Source organism: Aspergillus ochraceoroseus (assembly GCF_002846915.1).
Source record: "Aspergillus ochraceoroseus IBT 24754 chromosome Unknown P175scaffold_1, whole genome shotgun sequence".
NCBI lineage: Eukaryota > Fungi > Ascomycota > Eurotiomycetes > Eurotiales > Aspergillaceae > Aspergillus > Aspergillus ochraceoroseus.
The window spans coordinates 2,591,820-2,602,026 of record NW_024468476.1 but is presented as its reverse complement, the minus strand read 5'-3'; positions in this window follow the sequence as shown (position 1 = coordinate 2,602,026).

Genomic DNA, 10,207 nt, shown 5'->3' with positions numbered 1-10,207 from the left:
TTTTATAAAATTTTCTAGAATTAAAAAGAAATTATAAATAAATAATAACTTATTAACTCTTATATATAAAATAAGAATTATAATAGAGTATATAAACTTTAATAACCTAGATAAAGAAATTTATTCTAATAATTAAAGCTAATCTTAAAAAATTCCTTTACTAACTAGTTATTTAAATAGCCTAGTCTAAATTATATAAAGAAATCTAGTAAGATATAATAATATTATAAAGTCTAGTTAAAGTTACTAAACTAGAGGTAAGGTATAAGAAATTTTAGAAATAAGAAAAGTAAAAAAAATTAAATAAAATATAATTAAACTAATTCTTAAGATCTTATATATTAAAGAATAATTTAAAAAAAAAAAAAAAAGATAATAATAAAATAATAAATCTTTAATTAAATAAATTTTAATAAAAAGAATTAAAAAAAAATAATAAAATTACTAGAATTAATAAAAAAAAGACTAATATTACTAGTATAATTAAACTAGTTATATTATAAGAAAATATCTCTAGTATAGAGAAGGTATTAAGGGGGCAGGAGAATTAGAGAACTAGAATTAATAATAATTAAATACTCTAGAATCTCTAGTATTCTAATAAAATAAAGAGATACTAGTAAGATCTTTTCTAGCTATTATAATTATTCTAGTAGGCAAGAAATAGATTATAATAAGAATATTTATAAATATTAGAGTAAATAAGAACTTTATTTCTTACTATTTTTTAATTAAAGAAGGAATAAATCTTAATAAGATAAAGATAAAATAATTTATATATTTTATTAATAATTTAATAATATTATATTATATAAAATTCTAAATAAAGAGCTAAATTATAGATAACTTTAATAAAATTAGAAAATTTAATATAGAATATTATATAATAAATTTAGAAAAAAAATATTAATTAATTTTAAAATATAGCTAGCTAAATTTAATTAACTTTAATATCTCTTTAGTAGTAAATACCTAATATTATTAAAAAAAAAAATTAAAGATTAAAATTAAATTATCTAAGTAATTTAAAAATATAATAAGATAAGAACTTATTATACTAGTCTTAAACTAATTATATAATAATAATAATATAATAAAGACTCTTTTTAAATATTATAAAGAATAAAAATTAATATTCTTAAAAAAAAAGATAGAGATACTTTCTTTTAAAAAAGCTAGTTATAATATATTATTAGTTATTAATATAATATTACTAATAAGCTAATTATATAATATATTAAAGATAAAGTTAGTAATTTTAAGAAAATATATTAATTAAATATTAAAAAAAGAATAAATCTAGCCCTTAATAAATATAGTAGATATGCTAGTACTTTTTATATAAAAAATTAATAAATTATTATAATTTTATATAAATTATAAGAATCTAAATATAATTATTATTAAGAATTAATATTCTTTTTTATAAATTAATAAACTAATAAATTAATTAATTAGAATTAAATAATTTATTAAACTAAATTTATAAGATATCTATTATTAGATTTATATTTATTAAAATAATAAATAAAAAATAATATTTTATATAAAATATAAATATTATAAATATTTAGTTATATTTTTTAAATTATATAATACTCTAGCTACTTTTTAAGTATATATTAATAAAGTAATAAAGGAGATTCTAGATAAATTTTATATAATATATTTAGATAATATTCTAATTTACTTATAAATAAAGAAAAAATATAAGTATTATATTAATAAAATATTATTATATTTTTAAAAATATAATCTTTATATAAAATTTTTAAAGTATAATTTTTATTAAAAAGAAATATATTTTTTTAATTTTATTATAAAAATTAAAGAAATTTAAATAAATCTTAAATAAATATATACTATAAATAATTAATTAGAATTATATTTATTCTATAATATTTAAATATTTCTAGAATTTATAGAATATTTTTAAAAATTTATTTACTAGTATTTTAAGATTACTACTTTATTAAGTAATATATTAAAGGGAATAGTAAAGGGGAGAAAGAATAGCTCTATTAAAATAATAAAGAATAGTTAAAGTACTTTTAAGATATTAAAGTAGGTATTTTCTAGATCTCTAGTACTATAATATTTTAACCTAGAATAAGAGATACTTCTAATAATTAATATATTAAATTTTATAATTATAAAAATCTTAATATAATATAATAATATCTAGTCTATAAAAATATAATATATTATTTAATAATTTATAGTCTTTTATTTAAAAAAATTAATTAAAATAAAGAGAAAATATAAAATCTATAATTAAAAATTATTAATTATAATAAAATACTTTAAAATATAATATTATTATTTTAAAGATAACTTATATATAATATATATATAAATAAATTATATAAATTTAAAATATTTTTATATTACTAAAACTCTAAATTAATATTAAACTAGATAGGCTAAATTCTTAATAATATATAATTTCTAGATTAAATATTAATTTAATAATCTTAATTAAATTAATATATCTTTAAGATAAAAAAATTATAAACTTACTTAATAAAATATAGTTAAGAAACTTTTATCTATACTTTAAATAAAGTTAGGAGATTTATAGAATAATTAAGGTAAGAATAAGATAATAATTCTTTAAAAAATTCTAATTATATAATTAAAAAATTTAGAATTTTTAATTTAAAGAATACTAGTATAAAGAATAACTAGTAATAAATAAGTTTATAAGATATTATTAATTATTTTATAAAACTTATTTTAAGAGATATAATATAAGAATACTTATATAAATTATATTTAGAATAATATTAGTAAAAAATACTTAGTATACTAGAAATATACTTAAATAATAGAGAAATTATTTAAATAAGAAATAATAAAGTAACTTAAAAATAATATTAAATAAAGATAAATTTATAAGAATAGATAATATATTAATAGTAATAAATTAATATAATATAATAAAGTTATTTATATTTTTTTTAATTAAGTAATATATTAAGAATTACTAAAAATATATTATAATAATTTATATATAAATTACTTTAATTAAAAAAAGATATTAGACTTTATTAAATAAAAATTTTACTAGAATATTTTATAATATAATATTAAGAAGTATATAAAGAGCTATCTAATTTATTAAAAAATAAAGATATCTAGATAACTTCTACTAGACTAGCTTATAAAGCTCCTAGTATTAGAATACTCTTAATAAGATCTAATTCTAGACTTTATTATAGGCTTATTATTATTAATATAAAAGAAATATATATATAATATTATTTTAATAATTATAAATTAATATACTAAAGAAGCTAAATATTTTTTAATAATAAAAAATATTAATATTAAGAAGCTAGCTAATATATTTATAAAAAAGATTATACTTAAAATAAGAATATTAAGGAATTTAATAAGTAATTATAACTTACTCTTTATTAATAAATATTAAATCTAGCTATATTAAGAGTTATAAGTTAAAAAATAATTAAATATTATATTTTATTTATAAATAAATAATTAAATAGAATATTAGAACTAGATATTAGAGACTTATTTAAGAATCTATATTAATTATTAATAAATTAACTAAATAAATTAACTAGATATAATAAAATTTATATATAATAATATAAAAAATATATTATTAGAAATATCCTTTTATAAGATATAATATAATTACTAGCTAATAGTACTTAAGCTTACTAATATTAAGGACTTTAATATAGTTATAATAATAGGAGAATAACTTAACTAATTATAAATAAAATATTATTAGCTAGAAAAGAGCTTATACTATATTATTAAATAATAAGTAAGAAATTATAATAAAAGATATTACTTAATTAAATATTATATAAGCTAATAAATATTATTATTTATAAAAAATATTTATATATAAAAGTCTAGTAAGAAACTAGATATTAAATATAAAGGGCTATTTAAAATAATTAAGATAATAAATTAATAAATATACTATCTATAATTATCTAAATTATATAAAAAAATCTACCTAATCTTTTATATATTACTCCTTAAGAAATAAAATATAAGAGATAGTAATTTACTAGTACTACTCTAGCTAGTTATTATTAATAATAAAAAAGAATAGAAGATAGAATAAATTCTTATATAATAAAAGTTATATAATAAAGATTAATATCTAGTTAAATAAAAAGAATAATTAATATATAAGAATATTTAATAATTAGTAAAAAATTTAAAAAATATATAAAATATTCTAAATAAATTTTATTATATAAATAAGATATAAATAAGATATTAATAAAATATTATAAAATAGTAAAATATAAAAATAATAAATTAATAAAGTTAAGAAATTAAAAAAATTATAAAAATATATTAATAATATTATTTTTTTTCTTTTTTTTACTAAATTTTAAGATTTAATAAGAGTATATTATAAATATTAAAAAATTTTAAAAAAATAATTTAATTTTATTATATAAAAATAAAAATAATAAAATATTTATATTATAATATTAATAAATCTTTAATTATTATAATTATTTTAAATCTTTTTATTATTATTCTTTAATTTTATTATATTACCTCTAATATACTATATATTAAATAAGTAAAATATATTATAATTAATAAATTAAAATAACTTTTTTATCTAGTTTTTAGACTTAAGATAATAGATAAAAATCTTAATAATATAAGTCTATTAAATATAGATTACTATATTTACTATCTTACTAGATATTATCTAAATTTTTTTAAGATTAATCTATATAAGTAAGATAATAAAGAAGTACTTTTTATATAAGTAAATATATTAAGTATATTATTATTCTAAATTTAGATATATATAAGAATAAGCTTTTATAGAACTATTATTTATATATTATTAAGATTTAGTATAATATAGGTAATATAGTATCTATATAATAATAGCTAGGCTAGTAAAGGTAATTAAAATAGTTAGAGTAGCTAAAGCTATAATAATAGCAGGAATAATAGGAGCTAGCATAATAATAAAAGCTAGCATGATAATAATAGTAGGAGTAGCTAGAGTTACTATAGTAGAAGAAGTAGAGGGAGAGATAATAGGAATTATTATAATATTAAGAGTAATTATAAAAAATAAGAAAGATATAATTTTACTAAATAATAAAGTAATAATAATAGGAATTATAAGAGATATATTAGTAGTAATAAAAATTATAAATATTATAATTAATATAAATATAAGGAGGTTTATTATAAAAGCTTATAAATAATTAGTATAATAAATCTATATTATTAGAATAAAGATATCTATAAAAAAAAAAGTAATAATAGCTAAATAAACTCTCTTTTATAAAGATATAGCTAGTATAATATTTAATAGAGAATATTTAAAGAGAGCTATAAGATTTATAATATAATTAATTATTATTATAATATCTAAATAATAATAATCTATTTAATATAATATATTAATTTATTAAAAGAGACTTTTTAAAATATAGATTAGGCTAGAAAAAGTATATATAAAAAAATATTCTCTTATAATATTTATATTATAATAATATCTTTATTTATTATTAATATATCTAGTAAATTATTTACTTTTATCTATTATTTTATTTAAAGTAAAATATAATACTATTTATATTTTATTTAATAAAGTATAATTAATAAAAATAATATTATATATATTATTATTATTTCTAGTATTAAATAAAAAAATAGATTATATTATATTAATTAGGACTAGCTTCTTCTTAATAGAGTATTAAGCTAGATTAAGTATAGTATATATAATATATAGATATACTATTAAAGGGAAAGAAAATAATTATTATAATAATTATATAATATATAATTATATATTAAACTATATATTAAGTAATTAAGAATAATTAAAAGAATAATAATATTTAAGTTATTTATACTATACTAGTAACTTAACTAAATAATATAAATAATAATATAATAATTTCTAAAATATTAAGAAATAAGTACTTTATTTTATTACTTTTAATATCTTTTTATTATTCTTATACTTTATATAGCTTTACTTTCTTTACTAATATTATCTATACTTAAGTACCTTACTAGTAAGATACTTATATATACTCTATATAACTTTACTTTCTTTATTAATATTATTTATACTTAAGTATCTTACTAGTAAGATACTTATACTAGCTATCTAGAGAATATTACTAAATATATTATTATTTATTATTATTACTACTCTAGAAAGTCTAGATCTTAGGAATACTTTACTAAAACTTAATTTAAGAGAGGGGATATTATTATAATATAATTATATATTTATTTAATTAGATTCTATCTTAATTATCTATCTTTACTCCTATATTTAAGCTATATTATCCCTAATTTTATTATAGCTTTTTAAGCTATATTCTTATTCTAACCTAACTTTTATTTATTATACTTATATATAGATAGCCTAAATATATATCCTACTATTAGCTATATTTACTACCTACCTGCTCTCTATAATATTATATTCCTATATTTTTTACTTAAGTATATTAAAGTATAAAAAATAATATAATATAAAATTAGCTTATTTATATAAAGTATTTATAGTAATTATATAATAATTAATAAGCTTATTTTTATATTATTTTATAAAGTATAAAATCTAGTTCTTTTTAGGTAATTTTCTAGTAATTTCCTCTATAAAATTAATAATTATTTAGTAGGATAGGAATAGGCTAGATCTTATTAATCTATTAATATAATTTAAAAGATTTTTTATCTATTAATTATTAAGAAATTATTAGTTAGTATACTATTTTTCTTTTAAGTATTAAATTTTATAATAATACTTAGAAAGTATTAATTAACTTAAATTATACTTATTTATAACTTTAGTATAGTTAATTAATTTACTAGGATCTAGAGAATCTAAATATACTAATATTATATTTATTAAAGTTATATTAAATAAGTTATAAGGTATTAAAATCTATAAGAAAATATTAGTATATAAAAAAAATTAGATACTAGGTAGGTCTAGGTACTAGATAATTAAGTATAATAAGGTAATTAAAAGTTTAATTTAATTAATTATTAATAATAATAATAATACTATAATTTCTAATCTAGTTTAAATTATTAGTTTCTAAACTTAGTTAGTAATAATAGTATATATTATATTATTTATTACCCTAGGGTATTATTTATAAGGCAGTATTTATATTATTTTTATGCTTATTTTTAGTAACTTTAACTATATTAAATCTACTTTATTCTTTACGTATTCCCTAGTCTCTTTACTTATTTTTCTATTATATAATTTATATAAGTTAAGTTTAGCTATAGCAAGTTAATACTACTACTTTATAATAATAATTTTTTTAATTTTTTTATAGGTAGAATTCCTAATTAAGACTAGTTAAGAGTAGAGATAATTTATATAATATTCTTATTATATATTATATTTTATATAGAAGTTATATACTACTATATATTTTATTATTTTCTAATATATTTTAACTTATATAATCTCTTAGTCTAGTAGTAGAGGTATATAATAATTAAATCTAGTAATATAATTATATAATTACTTACTATTATTAAATTAAAGGGATAACTAGTTATTTTATAATATATTTAATAAGTAAAAGGGGAAGTTAGAACCCTATATTAAGACTTTAGGTAAGTATATAACCCCCTAATATATATATATATTAATTTATTTAATTACCTGTTTCTATTAAGCTACCTTTAGGATTATTATATATCTAATAATTAAGAGTCTTATATTTACTTAAAATATATAAATTTATATAAATAACCTAAATATCTTACTAGTATTATAGTAACTATATAATATATAACTATATATTAAATTACATGCTAAACTATATATTAAACTATATATTAAGTAATTAAAAGTAATTAGGAGAATAGTAATATTTAAGTTACTTATATTATATTAGTAATTTAATTAAGTAATATAAATAATAATATAATAACTTCTAAAGTATTAAAAGGCAAGTACTTTATTTTATTACTTTTAATATTTTTTTATTATTCTTATACTTTATATTAGGAAATAAAGTTAGATTTAGATATTTATTAACTAGAAGCTAACTAGATAGAATAATAAAATAGTAAGTATTAAATAATAAATAAGATATAGCTTAAAGAGCTATAATAGGATTAAGAATAATATAGTTTAAATATAGGAATAAAGGTAAATAATTAAAATAAAATTTAATTAAATAAATATTATAATTTTATACTATAATAGTATTCTTTTTTTTAAGATTAAACTTTATTAAAATTAGGAAGAAATTAGCTAGAATTTCTTAAGATAATAAAGATAATAATTATTTATTAATTAATAAGTATTTTTTAAATATTTAATAGACTTTTTAATTAGTTTATTATATTTAATTTATTTAATAATATATTATAATTTAAGTTTATTATTATTATAGTATAAAGCTATAGTACCTATTTAATTAGATTTTATCTTGATTATCTACTCTTATTCCTATATTTAAGTTATATTATCCTTAATTTTATTATAGTTTTTTAAGTTATATTCTATTTATTATTTAATATCTATTATTCTATTATTCTACCTAATTAGTATTATAGTAACTATATAATATATAATTACATACTAAATTATATACTAAATTATATATCTAGTAATTAAGAATAATTAAGAGAATAATAATATTTAAGTTACTTATATTATACTAGTAACTTAATTAAATAATATAAATAATAATATAATAATTTTTAAAATATTAAGAAGTAAGTACTTTATTTTATTATTTTTAATATTTTCCTACTATTCTTATATTTTATATAACTTTATTTTTTTTACTAATATTATTTATACTTAAGTATCTTACTAGTAAGATATTTATAATTTAAAATACTTTTTTAATTAAGTAAAGTAATATAATAAGTATAAAAAAAATTATTTATTTTTTTTTTTAAAAAATAATAAATCTAAACTTAATAAAATTTATAATTATAATTCTAGAAATTATTATTAAAAAAGATTTAATAATACTAGTAACTTTCTAATATTAACTTATTAAATTAATAAAAGATAATAAGCTATAATATATAGCCTAATATATAATATAAGTTATATAGATAAGTAGGAAGAAAGTACTTAAATCTAAATTTTTTAAGATATAAAATTTAAAGGAACTTAATATCTTTCTAGAAGACTTTTAAGATTACTTTAGGTTATAAAGGAAACTTTATAAGAGTAATATAATTAAAATTTATTATATTATAAGTTATTTAAAAAATAATATAAAATAAGTATAATATTCTAAATATAGAATAAATTTTAAAGAACTTATTTATATAAAGTTTATTAAATTTTTATAAAATTTTCTAGAATTAAAAAGAAATTATAAATAAATAATAGTTTATTAACTCTTATATATAAGATAAGGATTATAATAGAGTATATAAACTTTAATAACCTAGATAGAAAAATTTATTCTAATAATTAAAATTAATTTTAAAAAATTTCTTTACTAGCTAGCTATTTAAATAGTCTAGTCTAAATTATATAAAGAAATCTAGCAGGATATAATAATATTATAAAGTCTAGTTAAAGTTACTAAACTAGAGGTAAGGTATAAGAAATTTTAGAAATAAGAAAAGTAAAAAAAATTAAATAAAATATAATTAAATTAATTTTTAAGATCTTATATATTAAAGAATAATTTAAAAAAAAAAAAAAAGATAATAGTAAAGTAATAAATCTTTAATTAAATAAATTTTAATAAAAAAAATTAAAAAAAAAATAATAAAATTACTAGAATTAATAAAAAAAAAATTAATATTACTAGTATAATTAAACTAATTATATTATAAGAAAATATTTCTAGTATAGAGAAGGTATTAAGGGGGTAGGAGAATTAGAAAACTAGAACTAATAATAATTAAATATTCTAGAATCTCTAGTATTTTAATAAAATAAAGAGATACTAGTAAGACCTTTTCTAGCTATTATAGTTATTCTAGTAGGTAAGAAATAAATTATAATAAGAATATTTATAAATATTAGAATAAATAAGAACTTTATTTCTTACTATTTTTTAATTAAAGAAGGAATAAATCTTAATAAAATAAAGATAGAATAATTTATATATTTTATTAATAATTTAATAATATTATATTATATAAAATTCTAAATAAAGAGCTAAATTATAGATAGCTTTAATAAAATTAAAGAATTTAATATAGAATATTA